Consider the following 27,154-nt stretch of genomic DNA (forward strand, 5'->3'; position numbering starts at 1 on the left):
TCAGTGCAACTATCACATTGGACCTTTAACCTGTGGGATAAGAGCTATCATAGTGAGGGAAGACCAGGTGGAAAACTTTCACATGCTCTCCCCTGCCTCATCCAAATTAATGAATCAAAACAATATTAAATCCTGGGGTACCAGGAGTGGTGGAAATTAATACTGTCCTAAAGATTCTAAATGACACAGGGGTGACGTTTTGCATCATATCTCCATTTAATCCCCAGTTTGGACCCTGAAGAAACTAGATGGATCCTGGAAGATGACAGCATGCTATCATAAACTGAAATCAAGAAGTAGTGCTAATTGTAGCCACCACACCACATGTGACATCTTTGCTCAAGCAGATGACATGCCCTCAGGCACATGGTATGCAGACATTGATCTGGCAAATTTATTCTCTCTTTCCTGTCAGAAAAGAAAAACAGAAACAGTTTTAGTTGTGAAAAGGACAAGAGTATACATTTAACAGTTTTGCCTCAGTGGTATAACTGCCATTCTGTAATGATATGGTTTGAAGAGATATGAACAATCTCTTATCAACCATTTAATATATACATCAAATATGCACTGGGTAGTGAGCATTCTAAGATGCTGTCATAGACCACTGAAGTCCCAGCTGAAGCACCGGTTTGGAGATGTATATTATGAGGATGGGATGCTGTCCTCCGGGATTTAGTGTATATCTTGAGTCATATCTTTATACAGTACTGTGTTCTCAATAGGAAGAATACTTGAGTCCAGGAACTAAGGGGTGGAAAGAGGAGTGGCTCTGTTTGTAATCACTCCCACAAATCCCCTTGGGAAACTTGTGCTTCTTGTCCCTACAACTTTTGTATCTGCAGTATGATCTTCACATCAACTTTGGGATTTGCAGTTCTCATGGCCCAAAGAGGGGACACTTTTACCAGGGGTACATAAAAATTATCATTGAACTATATGCTGTGGTTAATATCTGGGTAATTCAAGCTTATTGTTCATAGGGAATGTTAGACAAGAAGTGAAGTCAGATCTTGGGTAATTAACTCTGATAATCAAGAATAGGAAATGCAGTTACAAAATGGGGAAAGGCAGAAATATGTTTGGCACCCGGTTGAGGTACTGGGTGCCTCTTGGTGCTTTCTCAACCAATTGTGACAGTAAATGTACAATGCAGCCACCCCACTGTGAGGCTCAGGGGCTCAGACCCTTCAGGAACGATTGTTCAGGCCAACAGTTAAGCAATTGAAACCAGCAGAAGTGCCAGCCAAGGGTGAGAGGAATCTGGAATAGATAATAGAGGAGGGAGAGTATCAGTGTTAGTTGAGACCAGCTATAGACCAATCTTTTTGTAAATTTCCCCCAGGAAGATAGGTTACTAGATTTTAGACATGCTGCCCTCTTCATATAAATGAAAGAGAGGATTCAAACAACATGAGGAATAGAATGTGTTGGACACTGTGATGTGCCACCAAGATCTCTCTTTAATGAAGGGCCTGTTGCCCGCTCTCTGCAAGTGCTGTTGACAAACAGCTTTTAGGTCTCAAGAATTGCTTCAGGTCTAATGAGCCGCTTTGCTTATGGTCCCACCCTTCTGAATGGGCCCCTGACTGAGACCAGGTTACCAAGTTCTGGCCCTTTTTGGCCCAATGTAGAACCATTCTTATGAGCTGTTTTCTCTCTTTTTTCAAATGATTGATAAAACTATGATCAGGTCTGCATCAGAGCTCAGCTTCAGCATTTACATTCAGTAAACGCTAGCTATTGTTGATTGACAAACAGGATTATTTTAAGGATAGAGTAAGAAAAAAGAGGTGAGACTATTGTGAAAATATTTTAATGATCAGTGTTCATATAAACAAGTTTCCTACATTAACATATTTTTTTGTCTGATGTAAAAGGTAGAAGTAATTTTATACCATTAGAAATATTTTGTTTTCCTCTCTTGCCTCTACTCTTGTGTTTCCCATGGTTACAGTTACCTAGAGAAACTGATTTCTTTCACACATTAAGCCCTGCGAAATGAATGGGATGATGTAACCAATCTTCTAATCACAACTGTGTGGGTGTGTGGAGGGGTGTGTGTGTGTGTGTGTATTCAAACCATAGACACTCAACAGAGGTTCTATGACAGAGTTTTCACTCTTGAAATGTCAGCGCTGCAAACAATATAAATATTAAACAGTAATACAGTGTTAGCTTTTTTTTAACTCTAAAAGAAAAATAACTTTGTTTCACCAATTCAGCTAATAATTTTAACACCCATTACTTACCTTTTAACATCCATTACGTTCCTGGTCCCAATCTAGGAATGAGGGATATGAATAAGTGATCCCCAAAATCTTACTCTTCAGAAATTTGTAGATATCGATTTTTATGTTTTCTAATTTCCTGGTAATTCCTACTAATGTGGTCATTGAGGAGTCAACTAAAAAAGGAGTCTTTTAATTTAATAATAATATAATAACTGCCATCTGTGAAGCACTTACTATGTGGCAGACATCATGCTAATAGTTTTATTAATATTTAAGCAAACTTAATAAATATTTATGAAACAGCCTCTGTGTACCAGGCACATAGTGAACACTAGCATGATGGTCTATGCATCAGGCACATTGCCTGTCCTTACAGCACTGATTGCCTTGTTGGGAAGACAAACCTACAATATAAAAAATGCTATATTATGGAAATAAAAGGATAGTATTGGACAAAGAATAACATAGAAGAAGTCTCAAACTATTTTTGCATGGTCAGGGAAAGTTTTTCAGAAAAAGTGATATCTAAGCTGAGACCTGGAACATAAGCCTGCTTTGGCTAAGAGATTGAAGGCTTCAGAGGAGGAATAGCATGCACAAAGAGCAGAGGAACCAGACAAATTTTATCAAGCTGGAAAGCAATGTAGTTAGTGTGAAACAGTGATAAAGGCATCTAGAGAAGGGAGCAGAGGACCAGCCAGTCATAACAGTCCTTGCATACCCATAAAGCAGTACCCATGAATGTATTCTCTACTTTTTCCTAGGGCAATGGGAAGCCATTACCAGGATTTTGGTAAGGAGACAGATGACTTTTTGTATTTGCAGTTGAAAAGTTTCATTCTGGCTGCATCATAGGTTACAGAGGTAAGCAAGACCAGAGGCAGCAAGGTGGCTATTGAAATCATCTCTGTGTTAGAGGTTAGTAGTTTGGATAAGGAGAACTTTGGGATTAGCAAGACATTTAGAGGTTCAAAGCATGTTTAGAAAACAGTAATAATAGTTATTAGGGAATGTTTTGGGATGTAGTACTGAGGCCAAGGAAGAATAGGAGTGCTGCACTTGGTCCTGCAGATGTTGTCTTGAACAAAGGATGGCTGCTCAGGAAATGAGTAGGTGCTGATTTTTCTGTGAGCCCAGCTTACCTGATTGTGTGCTCTGGCATGGCCTATGTCCATCAGGGGAAAAGAAGATCTTTTCTAAGTTGCACAAAGATGCCAAATGGGCTACTGGTGACCAGGGAGGATGTTAACTATGATCCCAAGGTTTCTAGTTTGGACAGTTGGATTACTGCTAGCACCATTTGCTGAGACTGGGGACAGAAGTGGTGGTGGGGAGGAAAGTCATGAATGCAGTTTGCACCACAGGCTGGGAAGGGTGTGTGGTGTGTGTGTGGGTGTGTGTGTGTGAGAAGTTGGTTAATCGATACAAATATATAGTTAGATAGAAGAAATAACTTCTAATGTTTAATAAACAGGGTAGGGTGACTATAGTTAATAACAGTATATTGTATCTTTCAAAATAGCTAGAAGAGCGGATTTGAAATGTTCCCAACACAGAAATGATACATACTTGAGGTGATGGATACCCTAAATACCATGACTTGCACATTCTGTGCATGTAGCAAAGTGTCATATGTACACTGTAAAAATGTGCAAATATTGTGTATCAGTAAAAACTTATGAAGTAATAGTAAGTCCATTTTATAAGAGAAATTGAGTCGTAGAGAGGTTAGTGTTTTTCTTGAAGACATATAGTTAGTAAATGGTAAAACTAGGATTCAGATCTTGATGCTATATTTTTTTCATTCCTATAATTCCTACAAAATAAGAAAGACAAAAGTCAATTACCATATTGTGGTGTCAATTACCATATTATGGGAACTACATTATGAAAATAGATGTGATTTTATTTGGGAAATGTACCTGAAAAATTGTTAAGTCATTTGTATATTGTATATTTTACTTCTGAATATCCAGAAACTTAATTTCAAGAAATGTTTTTGCCTGTAAGCTTTCTATTCACTTTTCTTGTCTTCCCTCTTGCCGTTGTATTGATTTTCTTTTTTTTTTTCTTTTTTTTTTTTTTTTTTGAGATGGAGTCTCACTCTGTCACCCAGGCTGGAGTGCAGTGGCGCAATCTCGGCTCCCTGCAACCTCTGCCTATGGGGTTCAAGCAATTCTCTGCCTCAGCCTCCTGAGTAGCTGGGATTACAGGCATCTTCCACCATGCCCAGCTAATTTTTGTATTTTTAGTACAGACGGAGTTTCACCACGTTGGCCAGGCTGGTCTTGAACTCCTGACTTTGTGATCCACTCGCCTCGGCCTCCCAAAGTACTGGGATTACAGACAAGGATTTTCTCTCTCTTTTTTTTTTTAAAGCCCTTTCTCTTCTCTGTTATTCAAGCTCTAACTGTAGCTTTACTTCCTCCAAGAAAAGATTCCAAACATCCTACTTGATGTAAATATTCCTCTAATGAGCTTCCTGGGCATCTTCTGTATACTTTCACTTGAATTATCACATTACGCTAATGTTGGTTTACTTTTAGTTTTATATTCCTAGTACCTGGCACATAGTTACTATTCAGTAAAGAGTGCTCGATAGAATACTGTGTGAGTGAACCACTTCTCAAGGCACACCTCTTCTAATAAGCCTTCATTGATTTACCCGTTCTATCACCTAGTCCTGTGACTCCCAGACATGAGTGGACATAAAAATGAACTAGGAATTTTTTTAAAAACATAGATTTACAGGCCTACAGTAGGTCACTCCAGACCTACTGAATCTGAGCCAGCGCCAAGTTATCTGGACTTAGAAAAAGTTTCCCACATGACTATACAGTCCGACCACCCATTTAGGAACCACTGCTTTAGCCCCCAGCACAGTCTGATAAAACTCTTCTACAAATGTGTGCTTACAGTTGTTATATTTTATATGGTGGTTTATGTAATAAATTTGTTACATCATCATTAAGGAATTTTGAGATAATTATATATGCCTAAACTTTTTAATATAACACCAGAAACTCAGCAGGGTGATAATGGTGATAATACATGCTTGTCCACAGCTTGTCCACAGAGTATTCTCCTATGTCTCATATCTTAAATTTATTTAGTTACTTACAGTCCTTTCATTTTAAGAGAGTTGCATGTCACACTTTGTATATTAAGTAAAATTAATATAAACATACACATGAAGCAGGTATTTTTTCTACTTCTTGGTAAAACACATTTTGTATGATCATATTACTGCTTTAGAAAATATAGAAAACATTTTTTATCTTGCTGTCTGTTATGCACTTTATAAATTTTGCCAACACAGAATCCATCTGGGTTAAGGCCAGCAGAACTGTTTCACTTTTGCCTTGTTTGCGTATTAACAACACAGCTAATGTCAACATGGCTTTATTTGCTCTTGCTCCAAAAAAGCTGACCAGAATCCATGTAGATACCTTATAAATCATTTAGATTTTCTTCTGCACCATTAAGAAAGTGTTGACATTTTTTAAAGGAAGGCTTTTTTTTTTTCAGACTACAGTAATTCTAACATGGAGCACCAAAATCATTTTCAGGATGGCATTATTCATTTTTCTAAAATGCCATGTCCAGATCCCCATTTTTTTCAAGAAGCTTGGCTGAATTAAATGAGTGACTTGGCTTGACTTAACCTCATAAACTTCAATGTCTTAACATTTTGCCGTGGAAGTACATTATCATTGACAGGGCATGTTTAATGTTTTTTGTTCCCATTTCCTCTGTTAGTAATCAAGAAAACTTGGAATTTCTTGATGTAGTAAATATCTCTGCGTCAATAATGTAGTCATACTTTCTGGATTATTTCTCAATACTTCAGTTAATGTGACATCATTCTGGATTATCTTACTAAGTCTTTTATACTCTCACCATACTTTCAGATCTAAGATTTATCACTTGTCCTTCCTTCTGCAAGTATGCTGCTTCCTAGGGCTGAGATCTCTGAAGGAGTTATGATAATTTCAACATCCCAAGATTTTGCTATACGTTCTTTGGGGAAGAGCATCTCTCAAGAGTGGCATTTTCCAAATAATCTCATAGGAGCCCTGTCAAGTGTAAGCATACTTCTGTAACAAGTTAATTCATTTTTACCCATTTTTTGAGATGATATTTACTGGATGGGTTGAGTTACTGAACCTGTTCCTGCTGCACTCTCCAGTCATATCACAATTCTGCCATCCAATTGCCTGTGTCACAACATTAGTGTCCCTACCTCCATTCTTCCTAATTCTACCTCATCCTCTATATAAGGGCCATGATAAGGTCTTCAAACATCATATTTAGCTCATTCTTTTGCAAAGTCTGCAGAAATGCCTTCTTTCATATTAAATCCACTTTGAATTTCGCAGTCTACACTGAGTCCTCTTGTCACTAAGCTGCCTCAAGGCCATCCCACGTCATCATTTGTTGTTGTCCAACATGATGAGCTCTTGGTTCCTAGCCATTCTATTTTTCTTTTAGTTTCTGAACTTGTTCTCACATTTCATTCCTTCTGTCATGTTCAATGCATTCCATTTTAATCACCTCCTTGTTCTGTACTCCTTCAACAATTATATTTAGCCATAGCTAAGGGAGAGCTGAATTTCTGAAAATATTTGTGGGACTCTAAAATTAGCAAGGCAAGTTGCATTTTCAATTCACTAGAGGGAGTGAATTTAAATACTTAACCTTCCTAGAAATTACTCTAAGAAATTAAAGGAGACCTTTTAAAGAGTAAAAAATTCCTCTTTAAAAGAGCAATTTAGAATCACAGAATAATAGAAGCTTAGTCTAAGGAGATCACTTAATCCTAAACACTAATTTTTTTTTTTTGAGTCAGAGTTTCACCCTTTTTGCCCAGGCTGGGGTGCAATGGCATGATCTTAGCTCACTGCAACCTCTGCCTCCCAAGTTCAAGCCATTCCCCTGCCTCAGCCTCCTGAGTAGTTGGGATTACAGGCATGCACCACCATGCCCAACTAATTTTGTATTTTTAGTAGAGACAGGGTTTCACCATGTTGGCCAGGCTGGTTTCAAACTCCTGACCTCAGGTGATCCACCCGCTTCAGCCTCCCAAAGTGCCGGATTACAGGCGTGAGCCACTGTGCCTGGCCCTAAACCCTAATTTTAAAGCAACTAAATTATATCATTGTAGTTTGTGTTATATTACATGTTGTTTATATGTTGCCTTGTGCTATGGTCTCAATGTTTGCATGCCCCCAAAATACATATATTGAAACCTAATCACTGATGCGATGATATTAGGAGGTAGTCCCTTTGGGAAGTGATTAGATCATGAGGACAGAGCCTTATGAATGAGATTAGTTCTCTTAGAAAAGAAGCCCCAGAGAGTTGCCTTGCCTCTTCCACCATGTGAGGACACAGTAAAAAGGTGTTGTGAGAAAGTAGGCCCTCACCAGACACCAAATCCCTGCTGGTGCCTTGATCTTGGACTTCTCAGCCTCCAGAACTGTGAGAAATAAGTTCCCGTTGTTTATAAACTACTTTGTTTACAATATTTTGTTATACCAGGCCAAATAACTAAGACACGTTAGAGCTGATTTCTTAATGTGTCATATCTTGTTTTCCTACTTGCTCCTCCTGTATTTTCTTTCCTAGTTATTGGCACTTTCATCAATTCAGTGGCTTGAGCTAGGAACTTAGAAGTCATCAAGACCTCACTCCTTTGCTCAACTCTGCACCGTAATCTCTTCAACTAGATGGTGATCTCTTGAGAACAGGATAGAGCGTGTTCAACATCCTATCTTTTCTACCTAGCACAGTAAATTAGAATACAGGAGGTAGTCAATAAATTCTTGAATTAGTAAATGAAACTTATCCTTCTCTCTTCCCTATATCTAAACCATTATCAAGTTCTTTTGATTTTATTCCCTAAATAGTTATTTAATCTGATCTCTCTTCTCACCGCTGTACATTCCTTCTGATTTTACCCCCTAAATGGTTATTTAATCTGATTTCTCTCTCACCTCTGTTCTCATTATCTCTTATCTAGACTGTCAAAATAATCTGTTTATCCAATCTTGCCACCCTACCCTCTATTACCATTTCTCAAAATGATTCATTTTGAATTAAAATACGATATTGCCACTGCTGGCAGAATCTTTTCAATGGCTTTATATCATCCACAGGATGTTTTTTAAGCCCCGTAGCATTAGACAAGGCCCTTTGTGAGTCCTTCAACTTTTCCAGCCTCAGGTTGTGTTACTCTCTCACTCCTCTTTTCAAATAGTACCAAACTGATTTGGTATTCTTGTATACACCATGAGGTATATAGCAGATGGACTCAGCCTGGGTTGGTGAAAAGGTCAGAGAAGGATTCCTAGAGAGAAGGACACAGTAGAGAGACCTGAAAAATTAGTAAGAGTTAGAGGGGAAAGAAGGCAGAGACTTTGAAAAAAATATAACCTTACCTCTTTTTGCCCCTATTTGGTTCTAAGTTATAATTGTTTAAACCTTGAAAATTTATTGCCTGAAGTATAAGCAAGATGCTGCATCAAGCATTTTTTCAGTTAAGTCATGTGGTTGGCTGTAGGATCTTTCATTCATTTACTCATTCAACAATTATTCATTGAGTTCTGTTTATGCGCCAAGTATTGTGTTACACACTGATGGTATAGAGGTGGGCAAATGAGGCAAGCACCCTGACCTCATGGAATACAGACACAGTCATTACTCAGTTACCCTTCAAAGCCTAAGTAAGTCTTTACCCTACTAAAGACTTGATTGGACCACAAAAGGAAACCAGAAATGCCAAAGATGTATCTTTAGCCCCTTATCTATGTGAATATTGTGCTAATCCAATAAGGAATGAATAACAATTCTCCTTAGTATATGGTGGTGAGAATAACTGATACTTTTAACTCTTTGACAATGATACTATCGTACAGATGAATCACAAGGGATCAATTTATTTAGGCATTATTCTAATAATGGTTAGTGGACAGTTTTGCCTTCAAGCATGGAATCAGTCTAAGAAAATCTTAAAAGCTTTTTGAATTCACATCAATGTCATCACAGGAGTAGTTTTTTTTAGGTGGAATTGATGTTTACTATGCCCTTAAAGCAATAATATTGCACTGTAAGAGGCTTAACACATTTTTAACAACCTCTCTTACCATCCTAGAAGCACTGTTGGATACATGTTTTGAAGTTGATGTGGTTTCAGTGCAGAAAGGTTCTTTAAGGTAGCATGAAACACAAATCTAGCACTGCAAATAAATCCCTGGTGTTATTTATCAGGGTTTTGGATAACCTAGGTGTCATTTGTGTAAGTAACACCGAGGTCTCCTATGTGGCTAATTACTCAACATAGTTTTTAATCTTACTAGCTGATGTATGAATGCCAAGAACATATCCAAATTGTATATTTGCTACTCTTCTGTAAGTATGTTTTTTAATATCTAATATGACCAGTTTAACTTATTGTTTCAATTCTCTATTTGCAACATTCAAAAAGAATTCTTTACTAAAATCTTTTAGTGTTTTATTTTCAGTTCAGTATTTCCTAAATTGTGCTTTTATTTAACTAGTTTTATGCTTTTAACTCATTCATCTGGAAAATATTTTGAATTTTTAAAAATTACGCATATCTGGTCATGTCACTCCATAACAAGTTAAATGAATGAAGAAACCAGCAGTAAGAATGAAATGTGAAGATGGGAGGGAAAGGCAAAAGAGAACCCATACATATTCTCAGGTAGGCATCAGAGGCCAAACATAGGCAAAGAGTCAGGGTAACTGTTTACCGAATGTCAGAGAAAGAAAAGAGATCCAGAAACTGTAGAATCAAATCTAGAGCCAGGTGTGTAACTATGGTTACTACGGTTACCGTCTGTTACTTTAACCAAGAAAATGGAAGGCATCAGGAATCCAGTCACAACTAGGATTGCATGGCATAAAAATCAATTAAAAAGTATTTCACCTATTTGGAGAGTAATAGAACTATAGGTCAGAAAATAAGAGTCCTGATATCACAGGAAAATCAATATTATACCATTAGCACCACTACCACTCCTATGGCCATTACTTTAACCTTTATGAAGATGTATGTTTCCTGCAATATACCCAATGAGATGCCTAGATTTTGATAAAGGTGCTCGGTGTGCCTGTTTACATGTCAAAAATACTCGTCAGGCCTAGGTACCTGCCACTATAAACTAGTAAAGCTATCTCAGTATTTTCTTTGCATTCAGAATCCTTTAAAGTGGTATTTTTCTTGTTCTTTTATAATAGTTAGGATGAAGTAAAATTCACGTGACACAGAAAAGTTTCAACATACACTGAGATGGAAGGGAGAATAGCAGAAACAGAATATCTGTGGTTAGGACACAGGGAAGGGGGAAAGCACAGTGAAGGAGATAAAGAAGGACTGGTGAAAGAGTAGGAGAGAACTTAAAGAATACAGTCTTCCCAAGCCAAGATAATAGCTATTAAAAAGAGGAGAAATGTGTGAAGGTGAGAAATGCTTAATTTCATCAAGTGCTATAGAGGAAACAAGAATGGCGAATTTGGTAATTAAAAAGGCATTGAAGGCTTGGGGAAAGTGGAAATAATAATAATAATAATAATTAATGTCCATTGAGTACCGTCTACATTATTGAGTACCCTCTACATTATTTTAAGAACTTTTTATATAACATCTTATTTAATCTTCATAACAACACTAAGAAGTTTAGGAGGTAGGTACTAGTACTAATCTCATTTTGTACATGAAATAACTAAAGCACAAAGACACTGGGTTACTTACTGAAGTATATGACACTAATGGAGAAGCCATGATTTAATCCTCACAGTCTAGTTCTAGAACCAAGACTTTTAATGGAGGCTGATTTGAATTAGGCTGAATTTGAATTAGGTGCTAATGTTCTTGAGAAAATGTGGGAATGAGCCAGAGATGTCAGTAGAAGGTGACATGGTGATGAGGAAGGATTCTTACAACAGAAGGGAGTGGACTCAAAAGAAGAGAGTAGTTGGACCAGCTATCTATGGAATGAGTCTAGAAGTACTAGTGGAGAAGAAGGGCATGTAGACTTTTCACTTCTTTAGGAGTGAATGGCCCTGACATGATTCGGTTGGGAAGGAAGTAGGAATCTTAAGGAAAACAAATGATTCAATTAAGATGAAGAGGATAAAATGTTCAAATATTAAAAAAGAATTTGTTTTAGGGGCCATAGTGATTAGGCTTGCAGAAAATACCGAAAGGTTGGCAGCAGGTTAGAGCTGTGCTGAAAGGGATGAGATCATGAGACAACAGTAATGAAGAAAGGGTAGTAAATGATTATGTACCTCAGGACTGAAGGGACAAGAGGTCAGGAGGCACTCTGTAGGGGCCTAGATGTCTATAGGGATGTGTTTAAAGGGAGTGTTGAATAGATAGAAAAATACTTTGTTTCCAGGTTCCAAATATAATGTTATTATGTTGGTAGAAGCATCTCCAAAACTCCGGCCCTAGAAATTAGGTCCTAAGTAAGCTTTAAAAGTGGTACTCCCAGTCTTGGGAGGTTCATGTTAAAATTAAACTATAAAAAAACTAAGAGAATTCAGAAAATTATTCGAATGAAGAAGTCCTTTATAAGTATGACAAAAACTTAGAATTCTTAAAAGATTTTTAAATTAAATTAAATTGAAAACAATTTCAAAATAGAAAAAAAACCCACTATGAGCAAAGTCAAAAGATAAACTCAGTAAATATTGGCATTTTTTTAAATCATAAATACATTTTCTGATATGTTAAGAATTTCCATAACTCAGTAAAAGGTAATTAGATTAATAGAACAATGGCCAAAAGACATATTTATGTTCACAGAAAACAAAATATAAATGGTTTTTATACATAAGGAAGATGTTCAGTCTCAACCACAGAAACGTGTTGAGGAAACCATAACCAGCTATCATTTTTTCTTACCAGCTTAATCAAGATAAAATAGTTGATAAGTTACTATGTTGGCAAAGGTATAAGAAAGCACATACTTTCATACATTATTGGTGAAAGTATAAATTATATATTTGGCATATGTTTAAAATTAGTAATGCAGCATACCCTTTGACCCAGCAACTTGACTTCTCGTAATTTATCCCATAGGTATAGTTGCACATATGAAAATGACATATGACAAGTTATTCAATGAAGCATTATTTGTAATTATAAAATATTATTGCATATTATTATTTGTAATTATAAAATATTGTAAACAGTCTAAATGGAACCAGTGCAAATTTGGAATTAGAGAAACAAATTGTGGTAAAATGGCATGCTCTTTAATTATTACAGAAAAGAAGTAAAGTATAAGGAAGCTGTTTAAGTACCCACAAGGAACAATCTCCAAGGGAAAAAGCAAGGGGTATATAGTGCACTATCCTTTGTGTAAATATAGGAGATGCAACAGAGATATATGTGTTTATTATTTTTACGTAGTATAAATCTGGAAGAATGTCCATACATAGAAAATAAATCCAACAGACTTCCCTGGTTTCCTCAAGGGATGTAGGTAGCATAGGAGATGTTTAGCCATTGTCTATTCTTCTATGTCTTTTGTATTTTTAAATGAGTTGCCCTGTCATTGGGGTTCCTTGTTTCAGGATAAAGATAAGGCCAAGAGAATTGTAATTTTCAAAAACAAAACTTGATCAGCAACAGGTCCCCAGCAAAGAGCTTAGATAAATTGGAATGGTGGCTTAAGGGTAGGTTTAGGAGAGTCATAAATTCCAAATCAAGGCTTGTGCATTCCATTTTGCAGGCAATGAGGAAGCAATGAAGGACTCTGAGCAAGAGAATGATGTATATGGGCCATTGTTTTGGAAGATTCATCACAAATTCATGTTCAAGTAGATTGGAGGAAGTAACAACAGAAAGAAAGGCCAATTATGAGACCATTGCAATACTATATGGTACATATGTTGCATATGTTTTAATATTATGTATAACATATATAAACACTTCAAAAAGTCAGTTATCGCTAACTTCCTTCCTCCTTTCTTTCTTTCATTCTTACTATACACTCCAGAAAGAATTGAAATTGATAATACCTTGTCACCTAACTTCCATATTCTACTTTTCTCCCCAGTGTTTGGCATCTTTGACATTTTAATAAAAAACAAAACAGTTAGAAAGATCAATTAATATTGTCTTTGGAAAAATTGTTAATTTGTGTTTATTTGCTTGACTCTTTTTTCCATTTGAGCTAAATGTGATTTTGAAGGACCATTCATCATATACTTCAGTTTAAAAGTTTAAGATTAAGATTTTTAGACCAAGTGAGAATTTGAACACGAATAGGATCTAATTTTTAAAAGTAAGATTTGGAATTTCCCATGGAACTTAACATTTATGCTTACTTGGGAGTTAGTGAAGACCTTGCTTATGAATGTGGCAATGGAAATGGAGAGGAAATGACACATTTGAGAGGAAGCTTTGACTACGCTTATGGACTAAGTGGATTTTAGAAAATACAGAAAAGCAGTGGTTACTTTTGAACCTGGTATTAGGAGAATTACATTGACTCTAAAATGAAAGAGAAAGTGGGAGGAAATGGAGGCAAGGCAAGCATTTCATAGAATTGCTATTTTATGTTTCTAATAAATCAAATTTGGTTTGGCAGTAGACATCAAAGTGGCAATAGCCAAGCAACAGACCTCAAGCTCACGGAGATTAACATGGCTATGCAGATTAGGGAATCATTTGTACAGAGGCAGTTGAGTTTTCTGAGAGTATAGAGAGTTTAAAAAGGGATAGCTTGAAGGAAATGCTCCTTACCATTTCAATAATGTGTAGCAAAATTATTCAGCTGGTGTTTGAATTGGCATACAAAGTCATTCTGATAATGATAGAATTTGTGTAATAGTTTTCATGTGAGAGCTGAGACTAAGATAAGCAGTTGCATGCACCATGCATCATAGCAGTTCTCCTAACACATATCTGTCCAGAAAAACCAGAATTTGGAAACAATAACAAATTTGTTCAATGGGTGTTGTATGTTTTCATGGCTGTTTTTTACAAATGAGGTCAGTGTATGTGTAATTAGATTAACTCACTTCAGTATGCTTATCTCATTGTAACACAAAATATAGATTCAGGAAAATCAACTACTCTTATTCATTAAAACATTAAGTTCAGTTGTGTAATATTTATAGTTATGCCTCAAAATTATGGGAAAACAATCGGAAACATTGTTTCTTAATGTACCAAATAGCAGACAACATAAACCCCTTAGTTCACTATGACACAGTTTCCAAATTACCCTACTTGATATGTTTTTGCACTCCATTTTAACTTAGAAATAGTATGATACATATTCTTCTCAAGATATAAATCAATTGAACTATGTGATAACTCTAAACAGTTTAATTCTTTTTTAAAGCAAATGGTAGCAGTATTAAACTGTATTTATTTAAATAATTTAAGAATTGAGAACTTTAATGTGAGAGTGTATTCTGAAACAGAATTATGCCTTCCTACCTGTAAGAGGAAAATTTGAAAGTTTTCTCAGGAAAATTATTTTTTACATATTTGATTTTAACGTACTATAGAAGAAAATTTTTCTGTTTTAATAAGTGAATCATTACATAGTCACAGCTAAGTATTACTGAAACAAGTATCACATTATCAATATAAATAGTTTAGAAAATTAGACTCAATAATGGGGTAAAGACTGTGTTAACATTTAGGAAAAGTAGATAATGTATCATTAAGAATGAACACTAATGCAAATTTTAACAATACTGTGCAATTTGTTGGTTCTCTATCTTGTATTGGAGAAGACTTCTTGTCTAACCTTGATTTAATTGTACCCTGTACATAAGCATTAACCTCATTTGGGTCATAAATGTGAATCAATAGAGTTAAAAAATACCACATTTGACCTTGCCGTAATGCCAAAACTTTACATATTTAATATTGTATTCCTTATTTAATGTGTTAATTTCATTTGGAGATAATATAACCATCTTCATCTTTAAAAACATAATTGAATAATGAAGTAAACCAAAACAAGCATTTGAATCATCATTTAGATTTTAATAGCCTTAAGACTGAAATAAATGGAGACAATGTGAGTAAGTTACACTGACATAAAGAATAAGTTTATGGTGCAGGTTTAACTACATTCTGTTACAAATTGTGCCTGGAGAGTTTTATAGTTTTGTTTTCAAGGAGGTAGAATTAATAGGAATTGCATCAGGAATACCAAGCACTGTGAGAATGAGGAATCTCAAATTACTCTTCTGACTCTCTGCTCCTAGCAATGATCAGATATTTAAGTAAAGACCCCATTAAGACAAACCGACAAATTGTAGTTAATGAAACTTTACATGTACCAAAAGTATGAAGGGGTCTCACAAAATGCTAGTGCCCCTTTTGGTTTTATGTTTCTTTTTTAAAGAATAAGTTTGAAGAAAGAGAGAGAACTAATAATTTTCTTGAACTGTGATATCCAACCTGCATCCCTATTGTGATTGGTTCTGGGAGTTCAGAGCAGGACTGATTAGCAAGTCTACTAGAAGGCAACTAGGCAAGTCATGCATAAAAAGTGACTTCAACATCACCCAAAGAAGGAGAAAAATGATGAAACCATAGAAACTCCACTAGGTCTCAGATGCTCTTAATTCACCAATATCCCTTCCTTGAAAACAAATGCAGCCTTTTGAAGTTTGGTCATTGGAAAGGTTCAAGCAAAGCTGAATGAATTTATTTTAAGAAAGTTGTATATCAGATTTTGCCTTAAGTAGAGGTTTGAGCTGGATGACATATAAATCACATGCAATCCAAACAGTCTGTAATTATTTGTATACATACGTATATGTCCAGAGACAGTATGCTTACCGATTAAATTTTGTTTCAAAATGCAAATTCAACTAAAGCTTTATTTTATCTCATGTAAATAGCTGTAATTCTCTAAATCACACATTGCTTCTAAGAAACTTCTGAGTAATTTCTGATTCTTTGAACAGTCCCCTAACAGTCTTATTTATTAATCCATTTTACAGATGAGAGCATCAGAGACAATAACCAAGGTCTTATAGATACCAAGTGAGGAAACTGGGATTAGAAGTCGGTCTATTTCATTGGAAAGGCTGTTTTCATTCTTTTTCTCTGGAAAAGTTGTCATCCTGTGTCTTTCTTGTAGTATATATATTAGAGTAATAAAACTTTATTTTCCTTTTCAAAATGTTTGTCTTTATAGAGTTGTAATCCTGCTTAAGTGCAACATTTCTAATTTCTAGTACATAGAAGAATGAACAATTACAAATTCAAAGAGCTGTAGAGTCTTGCTATAACATCAAATTGTAACATATTGATTGGCCTTATATTATCATATGTATTGAATGAGAATTCAAGAAATTTCTGGATTGAAGAGCTTTGGTTGTGATTAGGTAGCACCATAGATAACCAGGACGAAATAATCCTGCCACTTCTAAAGATAAATTTTCCTGGTCAGACTCCAAACTTCATATTGATATCTATGCTCCATTGTTGTATCAGAAAGATGCATTATGAATTTGGTTTTATAATTACAGGACATATATATGTCTAATAAGCCAATAACCTACAGAGCTATCTTTAACACAGCTTTCTCATCTCTAAAACACCACTGTCAGTTTTAAAAACTAGGCTTTGGCTTCTGCAAAACAAAACTTAATCTTTAATATAAGGGACATTCAGTAAGCATTGCTAGCTCTTACTCAATGTGAAAATCACCTTACAATTTACCAACCTTCAAAAAAATAGGAGTAAAAAGGGGAAACCACTGCTTTGCATTTGTCTCAGCCATATTATGACAGTAGGGGACACAAGAAGAAACACTGTAAGGTAATAGTCCTAAAATAGGGTCCCAATTGACTCTAACCAGGGACCCACCCAGAATGCAAATTCACAGTCCATAACATCTTCCAGGTTCTGGGACTGCATGTGTCTTGGGACACTCAGAGAGAAATCTTTTCCTGCTGTGTGAAGTAAAACAAATTGCATGCCAAAGTTGTATATCACCATGAGTTCAGATATTAGTTGCACATTTTTTAGCTCATTTTGAAAATGTTGTAAATTATAAAATGAAATTAATTTTAATAATAGAGTTTAAAGTAAAGCTTCCAGAGCCCAAAAGCACTTGCCCTGGCTTCTGCACTGGCTCACCTGTGTGCTCCCTCTGGCGAGGGGTGGAGTGTAGCGGGTCCCAGTAAGTAGAGTTCACCTCTGCCGGCACTGAAGCAGCTGGCTAGTTCGAGCACCTGTATATTCCAGTTCCCTCCTGGGAATGGATCAGGGAAAATCGTGCTTCAGTAAGTTTATTCCCCTAAGTGGGTACTCTTGGCTCCAACATTGACCCTCTTAGGTGTCAGGATAATTTATGTACATGCATGTGCATGTGTATGTGTGTGTGTGCAAGCACTATTAGAGTAGTCCATTAGATACAGTTTAAAATTACCATCACCTTCATATGTTGCTTGGATCCTTAGTCAGTGTAATGAAGTACATCCTTGGAGCGCAAGCTGGATTCAAATCCTGGCCCTGACACTTATAAACTGTACCATCTTGGAAGTCATGTAATCTCTACAAGACTGATTGTATGTCCTTGAGAAAGTAGAGATAATAGTAATGCCTACTGGGCTAGAAATATTTATGTAAATGGCCTCCTATAGTCCCCGAATCTTCTTGTAAATTCATATCAAGTAATAACAGGTGATTTTAAAGTGTCATTTTCCTGGGAATTTGTTAGAAATGCAAATTCTAAAGCCCCACCCCTCACCTACTGAATAGAAAACTCTGCTGGTGGGGCCCAGCAATCTCTGTTTTAACAAACCTTCCAGGTGATTCTGACGTACACTGAAGTTTGAAAATACTGGTCTAGAACAAAGAAATTATTGCTTAGCTTTGAGTCTCAAAGCTGACTTTCTTATGTCTCTAGAAAGACAATAGTATTAAAAATTAGGCTTTTTTCATTGAGAAAATTTCTAAGTAGAAAAACTTCTCTTTGCTTATGTAGTGAAAAGCTTACTGGTCTGAAGGTAGAATTTTATTAAAAGCCAAGGTATGGAGAATGTATAGAATTCCCTCAGAGACAGGAGGGAGAAGTGCTGAGTGCACAGCCCTTCCAGTCCTGAGAGAAGAGGAGAAAGAGACACACAAATGACCTTGCGTTTCCCCCTCATGGTGGGAGTACCTGGAAAATGGGGAGAAGAAATCAAGTAAAGGATAATTTTCTTTCCTAGGAACACTCCATTATAGCAGGTCTTTCTTTCTGATGCTGAGAGCACAGTCCTGAAAATTGCTAGCCCTGAAAAGAAGTTCCACATTTTCCCTGGTACCACATCCAACAAGGTGCCAAAGCAGTGGAGCAGCAATGGCTACGGCATGGCTTTATGTAGTAGGAAGAAAGGAGCTGAAGTTCCCAGGCTCCTCAGATGGCTTGGAGGAAAGAACTAGTGAACTGGAATAGGGCTGTGGCTTCCATCAAGGAGGCTACAGAGTGAAAAGACCTCTCAGGTCTTCAGAAGTAAGGAGAGCCAGCACAAACTTAAACAGTGGGTGCTGGCATTATAACTTGATAACCAGCTGTGCTTTTGGACAAAGGATTTTGAATTAACTGAATATTTTTCACAAAAAGACTACTTCAGACCACTAGAAGCTGGTGGGAATGGTCTCTTGAAAGCAAGATAAGCTACAGCAAATAAACAAAATGTTAGTTTTTGCACACTCAATAATAAAATATCATTCACCTTATACATCAACAGACCTTCTTACTGAATTTGTTATTCACTCTTTTGAGAGTACTAGATATATAATAAACATATAACAAAGATGTTTAAAACTTACTTCGAAATGTGCTTTAAAAAATCTATTCAATTTATAATCTTTTGCATACCAGTTTACGGTCTCTTACCTTTAGGTTTAAAATCCATAGCTTATGTGATTTTAGTTTAATTTATAAAAAGGTACTGAGCAAGTGTTATTAGCCAATAGATGTGCTGAAATCCTAGCATATTATCAATGTGCTGGAATATTGTTATTAATACAATATTTAATATTTAACATTTATTAATATTAAATATATTTAATAAATTTGATAAATTAAAAATCTTGCTTATTAACAAAAACTTCTTGTCTTGGCCTTTTTCTGCTGCCAAATAATTCCTTTTACACTCCTTTAGATGAAATATTTTGCTGATGAAATTTCCCCTTTTCCCTTCTTTTCTCTGAGGACTCACAATTTTTATGGATAATGAAAATTATACTTTGTTCGTAACTGTGTTTCTTTATTCTCTCCCCATTTGTTGTTGAGTCCCTATTCTTTCTCTTCCTTGTACACATTCATGCTTAATTTTCTATCTTGTTCTCTTTTGTTTCCATGTTAAGATTGACCTTTTAAAGATCTTTCATACTTAATCTGTTTTCTCTTTTGGGCACTGAATTACTTTCCTTAAAGATTTTCCTTGGAATTAAAAAAAATGTGTAATATAAATTTATTGTCATTATTTAGTTCTTCTAGACTGAAATAACCCAAGATGAGGTGTTTCCATTTTCAAAATTTGTTTGTACCTCTATGTTTCTACAGTTACCCTCAGAGCTTTAATTTCACACCACTCTCTGGCTCCTTCTGCCTCCACTCCCATTCCAGCTAGACTCCAGCCCAATTTGATGTTCTTAATCATCTTGCTAATTAATCCTTAATATGCCCCACATTGTTTTTCTTTAAGACATATTAATAGTTCAAAGACCATGTTCTTCAAGAAGTTTGGCTAAGTCTGCCTTCCTTTAAAGCTGACAGTATGAAATTTCATCTACATTTTGTATTTTGTATACTTTTATAACTCAGCAATCATATTTTTCTGAGAACCATCATATTGTCCTGCTCCCTCTTCTCATCCCAGCATATCAGTTTATCTCTGTATGAATCTAGATTTCCATCTCCATCTAAGACTACTGGATGTACTTCTGGATCTTGAGATGGTTTTAAGACATGTTGGCAAAATTTTGGACATTCCTCCACAAGAGTTGGCCGAATTGGATTCCCTCCCCTTGAATCTTGGGCCAGTCTTAGTGACTCACTTCTAGTGTGTTGGATGAGAAGCAGAACGGCCATAAAGGTTAGGTTAGGAAAGGCAATTCAGCTTCTGCCTGTTACCCTTTCTTGAGACACATGTCTTGGGAGCCCTGAGTTGACACATGAGAAATCTGTCTATCCTAAAGCTTTGCACTGGAGAGGCCACATATAGAAGCCACATAGAGATGCAAAGACCCAAGGAACTCCAGCTGTCCTAGCCCCCAACAGTTTGAGTCTTCCCAGTGTCAACCGCCAGACACAAGGGAACAGAAACTTCAGATGATTTCAGCCCAGTTTTCAAGCTGCCCCAGATGACTGAGCAGGACAGAAATTAGGTGTCGCTTCTGAGTCCTGCCCAGATTGCATATCTGTGAGCAAAGTAATATACCTTGTGTATTCCCACTGTTTTACTTATCATGAGCTACAGTCACTGATTTCTCAGCTCAGAGAGATTATTCTGCTCTGCTGGGCTTGACCATGAAATGTGCCTCCATGGAGAACGTCCAGGCAAACATGATACTCATGTGTGCCAATCACAACCCTGCACTTTTGTGTTGTTGCTTATGGCAAAAAGGTGAGTTCACTACCAGTTACAACATGGTAACCAGAAGTGGAGACTTCATTAAAGTAAATTTATAAAGTGTTCATTTACTTTTGTTTTGTTTTTTGAGAGAGAGTCTCACTCTGTCACCCAGGCTGGAGTGCAGTGGCACAATCTCAGGTTGCTGCAACCTCCGCCTCCTGGGTTCAAGTGATTCTCCTGCTTTAGCTGCCCAAGTACCTGGGACTGCAGATGTGCACCACCATGACCAGCTAATTTTTGTGTTTTTAGTAGAGATGGGGTTTCACCATGTTGGCCAGACTGGTCTTGAACTCCTGACCTCAAGTGATCCACCTGCCTTGACCTCCCAAAGTGCTGGGATTACAGGCATGAGCCACCATGCCCAGCTGAATGTTCATTTATTTTGACGGAGATAAAATTTAAAAACAGAAATCTGCTGGGCAGGAAAAAGATATACCATGGAGTATTTTTTTTTAATTAACTTTTATTTTAGGTTGTGGGGTACATGTGCAGGTTTGATATATAGGTAAGCTTATGTCATAAGGTTTGTTGTACAGATTATTTCATCATCCAGGTATTAAGTCTAGTTTCCAGTAGTTTTTTTTTTCTTCTGCTCCTCTCCCTCTTCCCACCCTCCACCTTCAAGTATACCCCAGTGTCTGTTGTTTCCCTCTTTGTGATCATGAGTTCTTATCATTTAGCTCCCAGTTGTAAGTGAGAAAGTGCGGTAATTGGTTTCCTGTTCCTGTGTTAGTTTGCTAAGGATAATAGCCTCCAGCTTCATCTGTGTTCCTGTAAAGACATGATCTCATTCTTTTTTCTCACTGCGTGATATCCCATGGTATATGTGTACCACATTTTCTTTATCCAATTTGTCATTGATGGGCATTTAGATTGATTCCATGTCTTTGTTATTGTGTATAATGCTACAATGAACATTCATGTCCATGTGTCTTTGGTAGAATGATTTCTATTCCTCTGTGTATACACCCACTAATGGGATTGTGGGGTTGAATGGTAGTTCTGTTTTTAGCTCTTTGAGGAATTGCCATACTGCTTTCAAAAATGGTTGAACTAATTTACACTCCCACCAACAGTGTATAAGCATTTCCTTTTCTCTGCAACCTCACCAGCATCTGTTATTTTTTGACCTTTCAATAATCGCCATTCTAACTGGTGTGGGATGGTATCTCATTGGGGTTTTGATTTGCATTTTTCATTGTGGTTTTGATTTGCATTTCACTAATGAACAGTGATATTGAGCTTTTTTTCACATGCTTCTTGGCCGCCCGTATGTCTTCTTTTGAAAATCACCTGTTCATGTCCTTTGCCCATTTTTTAATGGGGTTATTTTTCTCTTGTAAATTTAAGTTCCTTATGGATGCTGGATAGTAGAGCTTTGTCAGAAACATAGTTTGCAAATATTTTTCCTATTCTGTAGGTTGTCTGTTTAGTCTATTGATAATTTCTTTTGCTCTGCACAAGCTCTTAAGTTTAATTAAATCCCATATGTCTTTTTTTTTTTTTTAGATGGAGTCTTGCTGTGTCACCCAGGCTGGAATGCAGTGGCATGATCTCAGCTCACCGCAAGCTCCGCCTCCTGGGTTCATGCCATTCTACTGCCTCAGCCTCCCGAGTACCTGGGACTACAGGCGCCCACCACCACACCTGGCTAATTTTTTTTTTTTGTACCTTTAGTAGAGATGGGGTTTCACCATGTTAACCACGATGGTCTCAATCTCCTGACCTCATGATCCGCCCACCTCGGCCTCCCAACCATATGTCAGTTTTTTGCTTTGGTTGTGATTGCTTTTGGTGTCTCTGTCATAAAATCTTTATGTGTTGCTATGTCTAGGATGGTATTGCCTAGGTTGTCTTCCAGGGTTTTTATGGTTTTGGGTTTTACATTTAAGCCTTTAATTATTATAGGAGATGGCAGAAAGAGTTCTTAGTAATTTTAATCACATAAAATTATTTACTTTTTGTTTTCACCCCTGAAAAGTGGTAATAAATAAGATGTGGACATTTATTTTCCTCCTAAAGAGATATGAAAAACCATATGTTAGAGTTTACTAAAATATGAAGGTCACTTTGGCATTTTTATATACTCTTTAACATTTTATAATCATTTATGTAAAACTTTAATGTACAATGTTCTTAATTCAGTTTTTTAATTGACAAAATTGTACATATTCATGGGGTACATAGTAATGTTTTGATACATATATTATATTGGGATCAGATCATGGTAATTAGCATATCCAATATCTCAAACATTTTTCATGTGTTTGTTTTTGTAATGTTCAATATACACCTTCTAGCAATTTGAAACTATGTATTATTGTTAACTATATTCATCCTACAGTGCTATAGAACACTAGACTTTATTTTTCCTATCTAGCTGTAATTTTGTATCCTTTAACAAATGTCTGCTTATTCCCCCGTTCGCCTTGCCCTTCCTAGCCTCATCTTCTGTCCTACTTTTTATTTCTATGAGATAAACTTTTATTAATTAATTAATTTATTTATTTATTTATATTTAGCTTTCACGTATGAGTGAGAACATGCAGTATTTAACTTTCTGTTCCTGGTTTATTTCATCAATATGATTTCCTCCAGTTCCATCCATGTTCCTGAGAATGACAAGATTCATTCTTTTTTATCATTGAATAGTATTCCATTTTGTATATATGTTCCATTTTCTTTATTTATCTGTCGTTGGACACCTAGTTTCATTTACTATCTTAAATTCCCACCCATTTCATATCTTACATTCCCACCAACAGTGTATGAGTTCCCTTTTCTCTGCATTCTCACCAGCATTTATTATTTTTTGTATTTTTAATAATAGCCATCCCAACTGGGGTGAGATGATACCTCACTGTGGTTTTGATTTGCATTTCCCTGATAATAAGTGATGCTGTTTTCGTATGTTTATTGGGCACTTATATGTCTTCTTTTCAAAAATGTATTTTCAGATTATTTTCGTATTTGTTAATTGGATTTTTTTTCTTTTGACATGTTTGTATTCTTTGTTTGTATTCTTGGTATATTCTGGATATTAACCTCTGGTTGATGAGTACTTTGCAAATATCTTCTCCCATTGTGTAGGTTGTCTTCTCACTTTGTTGATTGTTTCCTTTGCTCTGTAGAAGCTTTTAAAATATATATATATATATAATCCTGTTTATTTTTGCTTCTGTTGCCTGTACTTTTGAAGTCTTATAAAATCTTTGCCCAGCCAAATGTCCTGAAGCATGTCCTCTGCTTTCTTCCAGTAGTTTTATCATTTCAGGTCTTCCATGTAGGTTTTTTATCCATTTTGAGTTGATTATTGTGTAGGGTGAGAGGCTAGAGTCTAGTTTCATTCTTCTGCATATGGAAATGCAGTTTTCCCAGCACCATTTATTGACCGCCACTTCCCTGCAGTGAGTGTTCTTTGTGTCTTTGTTAAAAATTAATAGACTGAAGATATATGGATTAATTTCTGGGTTCTCTAATCTATTCTGTTGGTCTATGTGTCTTTTTTAATACCATGCTGTTTTAGTCACTATAATTATGTAGTATACTTTCAGGTTTGGCAGTGTGAAACCTTCAACTTTGTTCTTCTTGCTCCAGATTGCTTTGGCTATTCAGGGTCTTTTGTGGTTGCATGCACATTTTAGGACATTTTTCTATTTCTGTGAAGAAAGTTATTGATATTTTGATAGGGATTACATTGAATATGTAGATTGCTTTGGGTTATCTGCCATTTTAACAATATTAATTATTCTCATTCATGAGTATTTGGTATTTTTCCATTTGTTTGTGTCCTCTTTAATTTCCTTCTCAGTGCTCTGTAGTTTTCCTTGTAGAGGTCTTTCATTTCCTTGGTTAAATTGATTTCTAAGTATTATTTTTGTAGCTATTATAAGTGGAATTGCCTTCTTAACTTATTTCTTAGCTAGTTTGTTGTTCATGTATAGAAATGCTACTGATTTTGTATATTAATTTTGTATCCTGCAAATTCAATGAGTTTGTGTACCAGTTCTAAGAGTTTTTTGGATGAGTCTTTAGATTTTTCTGTATATAAGATTATGTCATCTGCAAACAAGGACAATTTGACTTCGTGCTTTTCAGTTTGAATGCCTTTATTTATTTCTCTTGCCTGATTTCTCTGGCTAGGACCTCTGTGTTGAATAACAGTGATGAGAGTGGGTATCTTTTTTTTTGTTCTAGGTTTTAGAAGAAAAGCTTGAAGCTCTTGGTAGCTGTGGGTTTGTAATATATGGCCTTTATAATGTTGATATACTTTCCTTCTATACCAAATTTATTAAGACTTCTTATCATAAAAAGATGTTGAATATTTTTATAAGCTTCTTTTTTGTGTCTGTTGAGATGATCATATGGTTTCTCTTCTTCATTCTATTAGTGTGATATATGACATTTATTTATTTGTGTATGTTGAACCATCCTTCTAATCCTGGGATAAATCCCACTCAAAGACAGTGTATTATCTTTTTGATATGTAGTCAGATTCAGTTTGTTAGTATTTTGTTGAGGATTCTTCCATCTATTTTCATCAGAGATATTGGACTGTAGTTTTTTGTTTTGTCTTTATCTGGATTTGATATCAGGGTTATGCTGTCCTCGTAGAATGAGTTAGGAATAATCTCCTCTGTTTCAATTTTTTAATATAATTTGAGAGTTGGTATTAATTTTTCTTTAAAGGTTAAGTACAGTTTAGCAGTGAAGCCATCCAGTTCTGGAGTTTACTTTGTTGGAAGACTTTTTATTATTGATTCAATCTCATTACTTGCTATTGGTCTATTCAGGTTTTCTATTTCTTTTTGGTTCAATCTTGATCAGTTGTCTGTGTCCAGGGATTTATCCATTTTCCCTAGGTTTTCAAATTCATTGTCAAATAATTGTTTATAGTAGTCTATAATGATTCTTTGTATTTCTGTGGTATCTGGGTATCTGTTGTGACATCTCTCTTCTGTGATTTTATTTATTTGAGTCATCTCTCTTTTTGCTTAATCTAGCTAATGGTTTGTCAATGTTGTTTGTTTTTTTAAATCAGCTTTTATGTTGATCTTTTGTATTGTTTATTCTATTCTCAATTTCATTAATTTATGCTGTGATCTTTCTCATTTATTTCCTTCTACTAATTTTGGGTTTGGCTTATTCTTGCTTTTCTACTCCCTTGAAGTGCATCATTAGATTACTTACTTGAAGTCTTTCCAGTTTTTTGATGTAGACATTTATTGCTATAAACTTTGCCTCCTAAAATACTGTTTTTGCTGTATACCATAGGTTTTGTTATGTTGTGCTTCACTTTTCATTTGTTTCAAGAATTTTAAAATTTTATTTTTAATTTCTTCCCTCACCCAATGGTCATTTAAGAGCATGTTGTTTAATTTCAATATATTTTTATAGTTTGAAATGTTCCTCTTGCTATTGATATCTGGATTTATTCCATTGTGGTCATATAAAGTACCTGATATGATTCGATTTTTAAGCATTTTTTGAAGCTTGCATTGTTTCTTAAGAGATGGTCAATCCTGAAGAATATTCTAAGTGCTGACAAAAATAATGTGTATTCTCAATTTAAGTCATCTCCCAAAAGAGGATTTTTCAGGGAAGAAACAGATCATTTAATTAAAAACCTTCTGGGCAAGAGAATTAGCAAACTTATTAATTCTCCTGATGAGCTCCAAGACAACTTTCAAGAGTTCTATGACAGCTGGCATAGCAAGCCTACTGACTACCATGGTTTGTTGTTACCGCATATCCAGGGGCGGGAAATCAAAGTCTGGGCCCAGCGCTCTCTGCGTTGGATTCCAGAAGCCCAAATCCTAGTTGGTGGCTGAGTGGCCAGTATGAGCAAACTCTTGTAAATGATGGAGGAAGTCCAGAGTTTACAAAAGAAGGTCGATGAGAGACACCACAGCCAGCAGGCCCCCGAGGCTGAGGCCCACTGCCTGCTGAGGAACTCTTCCCACCTGTCCTCTTTGTTTCCTTTCGCTCTGCTCCAGCGACATTCCTCTAAGCCGGTCTTACCCACAAGTGGCTGGAAAGCTTTGGAAGATGAAGATGATTTGGCCAAACGAGAAGATGAGTTCGTGGACCTAGGGGATATGTGACCTGTTTATTGAGTGATTGTGAAAGAGGAATGTGGGAGATTGGGACAGCTGATCCCCGGATTCGTGTCACACTGCAGCTAATGCTGGCCGGATCCTTAGCCTGGCGCTCTGTTGGAATAAATCTGGGTCTTCAGGAAAAGAGGTGGCTCTCATTATTTTTCGTGGTTCTAA

At 36.1% G+C, this 27,154-nt stretch overlaps 1 long non-coding RNA gene across 1 annotated transcript in view; it reads left to right on the plus strand.

Annotated features, from left to right (window-relative positions):
• LOC129007696 (uncharacterized) overlaps positions 1-16,381 on the plus strand; it is a 67,386-nt gene extending 51,005 nt beyond the window's left edge. Inside the window, exons 3-4 of the long non-coding RNA XR_010127625.1 lie at positions 13,001-13,151; positions 16,245-16,381. This is a non-coding gene — a long non-coding RNA (uncharacterized LOC129007696). The remainder of the gene's footprint in view (positions 1-13,000; positions 13,152-16,244) is intronic.
• Positions 16,382-27,154: the final 10,773 nt, after the last annotated feature.

This window comes from Pongo pygmaeus, chromosome 9 (assembly GCF_028885625.2).
Source record: "Pongo pygmaeus isolate AG05252 chromosome 9, NHGRI_mPonPyg2-v2.0_pri, whole genome shotgun sequence".
NCBI classification, from domain to species: domain Eukaryota; kingdom Metazoa; phylum Chordata; class Mammalia; order Primates; family Hominidae; genus Pongo; species Pongo pygmaeus.